This window comes from Myotis nattereri (genome assembly GCF_964212035.1).
Source record: "Myotis nattereri genome assembly, chromosome: 1".
Taxonomy (NCBI): Eukaryota; Metazoa; Chordata; class Mammalia; order Chiroptera; family Vespertilionidae; genus Myotis; species Myotis nattereri.
Window position 1 is genome coordinate 34,693,585 of NC_138075.1, and position 5,739 is coordinate 34,699,323.

Sequence of the window (5,739 nt, forward strand, 5' to 3'; positions counted from 1 at the left end):
CCAAAGGTATAAATGCTGTAAAGGATTTTGGGATGAAAACAGCCAAATGGTTTCTTAGCTGAGCCCATTGTTTTGAAATTCAGGACATAGCCAAGCGCTTTCCATTGCCTCAGCCCTTCTGAACCCAATTCCACGGTCTCACGTGGCTGACTGGAACAGGATCTCTGGCCATGCAGACGCCATTCCTAGACGATAGGTCACTGCCTTGCTTTCCAGAGGGGCTGTGGGTTGAGAAATCAAGCTCTATTTGGATAAGTTGTATTTATGTGTTGCCAGGGAGGGGCCATTCCTAGGTATGGTAGATCCAGCATGGGGTCTACTGTTCCAGGTAATGCAAACAAGAGATACCTATGCCTTCCAATCTGTAGGTGCTTGTTATTGATTCCCAGGTAATTTACTTTTTTTCTAATGTGCATTGTCTTTTTCTGTCATCATTATAGTTTACTTGTCTCCAGATATTGGGGAATTGAATATATTTAGTAAATATATATATATTCCATATATTATCCACATGAGATGCAAACATGTTTACATGACAAACATTGCTTACAAATGTGACACGATAAACAACAAAAATGACTATATTCTAGAAAATAAAAGAAGTCTTGGGTTCAGTTAACATGAAAAGCTGATACTATAATTGATCTTGCAGTAATACAAAATCTCCTTTCCCAGGTCACTGCAGATCTGAGGACATCCAACGTGGAGGCAATGAGAAGAAACAAAATGTCACTGAGTTTTCGTTAGGATATATTTTTTTAAAATATATTTTATTGATTTTCTACAGAGAAGAAGGGAGAGGGATAGAAAGTTAGAAACATCGATGAGAGAGACACATCGACCAGCTGCCTCCTGCACGCCCCCCAGTGGGGATGTGCCCGCAATCAAGGTACATGCCCTTGACCGGAATCGAACCTGGGACCCTTGAGTCCGCAGGCCGACGCTCTATCCACTGAGCCAAATCGGTTCGGCTCATTAGGATATTTTTATGTAAGTGTTGTCCAGAAGACGCAGCATTTCCTGAGAGTTCTGATCACAGGTTGGTCCATCGGGCTAGGACTTAAGAGTGTGGGGTTGTCAAGAAGCAAGGGACTTCAGCTCTAGCCGCTGTGTTCAGTGGTTAGAGCGTCAGCCTGTGCACCAAAGGGTCATGGGTTCAATTCCTGGGTTGCAGGTTCAATCCCTAGCCCCGGCTGGGGTATGTATAAGAGGCAACCAATCGATGTGTCTCTTTCATCTTTCTCTCTTTCATCTCTCTCTCTCTCTCTCTCTCTCTCTCTCTCTCTCTCTCTCTCTCTCTCTCTCTCTCCCCCCCCCTTCCCTCCCTTCCATTCTTTCTGAAAAGCAATGGAAAAAATATCCTCCAGTGAGAATTAACAAAATAAATAATTTTTAAAAATATTAAAAAAGCAAGGGACTTCAGATTCCAATTAGATGGACTATCCGGGACTAGATTTATCCTTCCACATGAAGCAATTAAGGAAACAGACAAAATATATAAAACAAAGTTCTTGGGGACATTGGACAACCAGGCAGCGAGACACAGGGATCCTTCCTGAGAGAAGGGAAATATAAAACATGAGCCCCATGAGTGCTCCAGCATTCTCCCTGGGGATATCCTCCCTGGGGACATGGAGCCTGGTAGCCTCAATGCATTGAGCAGATAGAGTTGGGAGTCCAGGGAAGCCAAGGCCACTGAAATTCTCAGGAGAGTTTTGGAGAAAGCTGAAGAGGGAAAGAGCTCTAGAGATCGGCAGAGGTCCATGCAAATCTTCAGCTGAGTACCGGTCAGCATTTGCATGTGAGGAAACTATGTAAGGCCAGGGACAGAACCACCCAGCACTGGAAAATGGTAAAAATATCCCACATTTTCAGTAGCTAACTTTGTTACTTCAGTTTGGGGAATTTAAAATGTATTGCTATTTGATGAATAAAGATGACAAGTTAATGATAAAACTCCTTTCGCATGGCTACAAGGATACCCCAAACCAAGCAATGCCCACATGACATGCATTCTATATACTAGCCTTACTTCAGGCTTAATTGTACTTTTGCTGTTCTTGTTTCCTGTCCTAGTCAGGATGGGCTGTTATAACAAAGGCAGCTTATAAACATAAAACATTCATTGCTCCTAGTTCTGAGGCTGGAAGTCAGCAATCAAGGTGCCAGCATGGTCAGGTTCTGGTTAGGGCTCTCTTCTGGGTGGCAAACTGCCAACTTCTTGTGTCTTCACATGGTGGAGAGAGCTGGCCAGCTCTGGCCTTTTCTCATTAGGGCACTAATCCCATTCATGAGGACTCCACCCTTGTGACCTAATTACCTTTCAAAGGTCCCATCTCTAAATACTATCATATTAGAGATTAAGGTTTCACCATATGAGTTTTATATATGAATGGATGAAATAAATGAACATTCATCCCACTCCTTAATTCCCATTTTTTCTCCCTCAAAAAAGTCATTGGATTGTATATTTTTGAAAACTACATTTTAGAATAAAGTATTAAAAAAAGTAAAACCAGGACTCATGTTTTAAGAAAAAAACCCCCAACTAATTTTGTCTATTGGAAAAGCCAATGACACTAAGATTAACAATGAAAGTATGTCTATAACTTTTTAAAAAATATATATTTTATTGATTTTTTTACAGAGAGGAAGGGAGAGGGATAGAGAGTTAGAAACATCGATGAGAGAGAAACATCAATCAGCTGCCTCCTGCACATCTCCCTACTGGGGATGTGCCCGCAACCAAGGTACATGCCCTTGACCAGAATCGAACCTGGGACCCTCAGTCCACAGGCCCACGCTCTATCCACCGAGTCAAACTGGTTAGGGCTGTCTATAACGTTTAAGATTGATGGGAAATAGTAGAAATCTATAAAGATGTAATAAAGTACTTAAAAGGAGGGGAAGATTGATATAATGTTCTCTGAGGTAAATGCTCTTGATAACAGACTATCAATATCCACTCTACCTGCCAGGGTATACTGTCCAGACTCTAGGCAGAAAACAGGGTGGGGTGAAGGAGACAGGAAAACTTGGGGAGCAGTGAAGTCCAGAGATGGGGTTGGAGTCAGATGGATAGCAGTCAGTCAAAGGTAAGGCTCAGGACTAGAATGGGGACTAACAGTGAACTGAGAATAGGGTGAGTCAGAGATGGAGTGAGAATATGTTGGGCCCGTGTTAATTTTCAAAGAGCTGAAAGCTGGAAAAGGGAAGTCTTTCCTTATAGTAGAATATAAAGACGGGAGCTGAAAAATACTGATGCGTGAAAATTTGATCTGGAATAGACTATTTAGACTCAATCTCTCCACAAATTACAATTACAAGGAAGAAAACAATGACTTCACAGTGGAGGAAAAAGCAGGTATCACCTTATCTGAGAGATCAAACATCACATCACCAGTAATGGGACAAACAGATAAGTGCCTCCGGATGTGATGCACTAAGGACATGACATTAGTTCTGTGGTGGTCCTGCCAGAATTGTGTAATATGAAACTAATAATGAGAATACACTGGACAACCGCACATTGAGGAATATTCTCAGAATAACCAGCCTCTACTCAAATGTGGCAACATCATTAAAGATGCAGGCAGGCTGAGGAACTGCCCCATAATGAGGAAACCAAAGGAACACAACTGCGTGCCATGCACAATCCCGGGCTGAACCTTGGAGTGGGAAAAGGAGCTATGGGGTAATTGATAACATTTGAATGTGGACTTAGATTAGGTAACTGTATTGTATCGTTATTATAGTTCCTGATTGTAATAATTGTACTGTGGTTATGTAAGAAAACATCCTTGCTCTCAGGTAATACACATGGAAGAATTCAGAGGTAAAGAAGCACAATGTTTCCAATGAATTCTCAGATCGTTCAGAAAAAAATATATATGTACACATACATATATACATCACAGAGCCATCCTGGACTAGGAACAGAAGTTGACAACACTTCTTATTGTCTCCCTCTGGGGAGAGGCTAATGCATTATGGGAGGCAGGAGCATTTTGGGGAGTATATGAATGAAAAGGATGTGGATGTTGGGAAACCAACCAGATGAATTATTGCAAACAGTTGCCATAAATTGTTGTCCATCTTTGACTCTCTCTTCCTAATGGTCCCTGATTTCCTCTGGGGAATCTTTTATACAGCATTATGTATACTCTTGGTGCTTCACTAAATTTTGGTGTCTGCCCCACTATGAAGCAAGAAAGGACAGACCCTTCCTCAAATGACCTTGGTTCCTACCCATTTCCAAGCCTGGCTTTCCAGCCTTCCTATTCGTCTGTGAGCTTTTAATGGCCTTTCTATAAATTTCACTTTTTGCTTAAGTCATGAAGAGTCAGGAGCTATTGCCTGGAAAGGAAGGGCATAACTGATCCCCCTGCTGAGTGGTAGGCACAGTGCTAGTGTTTTGTAAACATTGTCTCACCAACTCTCAAAGCCACCTACCAGCCTCATGGGGAAGACAGGGATATGAAGGCTAATTGCTGGTAGCAAGAATCATAGAACCCATGGGGAGCATAAATGTTGTTATTACTGAAGGAATGAAGGTGGATCTTCACCAGCCAGGCAATATGAAGGGGAAGAAGCAGTTTGCAAGCGTTCCGTCTCCAAACTGTGTGGCCAGTGTCAGGTGAGGCAGGAAAAAAGAAAAGAATAGCTCAATCTATCATCATAAATAAAGCTCGTAATCTTTTCAACAAATGGTGCTGGGGAAACTGTGTACCCACACATGAAGGAATGAAGTTGGACCCTTACCTTACACCATATACCAAAGTTAATGAAAGAAAAAAAGTATCAGGGGTGGATGGGGAAGGATCCCCACCAAGATCCCAGGTGAGGCTCTCGCCCCCGCCCTGGCCACTAGCGCCCACCCGGCCAGCCTGGCTCAGCCATGATCAAGGCCATGCTCATCTTCAACAACCACAGGAAGCTGGGCTCTCCAAGTTCTACAGGCCTTCCAGTGAAGAAACACAACGAATCATCAGGGAGACATTCCATTTGGTATCCAAGAGAGATGCACATGTTTGTAATTTCCTAGGAGGAGGATTATTAATTGGAGCTGACAACAAACTGATTTGCAGACATTATGCAGTGTTATATTTTGTCTTCTGTGTGGATTCTTCAGAAAGTGAACTTGGCATTTTAGATCTAATTCAAGTATTTGTGGAAACATTAGACAGTTTTTGAAAATGTGAACTGGATTTAATTTTCTATGTAAGCGAGGTTCACAATATTCTTGCAGAAATAGTGATGGGGGACCAACATGAATGAGATTGTTACACAAACTGATGCACAAAATAAACTGGAGAAATCTGAGGCTGGCTTAGCGGGAGCTCTAGCCCATGCTGTATTAGCAGTAAAGAATGTGAATCTTCCTGAGATCCCAAGAAATATTAACACTGGTGACATCAGTATAAAAGCACAAAACCTGCCTTCTTTTAAATAAAACAATTTAAAAGGCCTAAATTGTAAAACCCAGGGGGGAGGTGGGAGGAAGTCACCTAAGTGCAGTTGTTTGTCAAAAACAGAGGAGAGTCTTAACTTTTGCTCTTGGATTTAAGTCAAGGTACTGTACAGAAGTTGTGTAAAATTAGTATGGTAGCTGAATGTTGTTTATCTTGCACAGTAATTTTGAAGAAATTGAGTAGTTCTAGTGTGATTTTTTTTAAAAAAAAAATTAGTTATTTTAGAAATAGGATGAGAGAGAGAGAGAGAGAAACATTGACAGGTTGC

The 5,739-nt window shown here is 41.7% G+C and overlaps 1 pseudogene across 1 annotated transcript; it reads left to right on the plus strand.

Annotated features, from left to right (window-relative positions):
* Window positions 1–4,897: 4,897 nt before the first annotated feature.
* Window positions 4,898–5,452, plus strand: LOC308527025 (AP-3 complex subunit sigma-1-like; annotated as a pseudogene). Its single transcript has 2 exons — window positions 4,898–5,163; window positions 5,230–5,452. The product of its transcript is annotated as an AP-3 complex subunit sigma-1-like (transcript).
* Window positions 5,453–5,739: the final 287 nt, after the last annotated feature.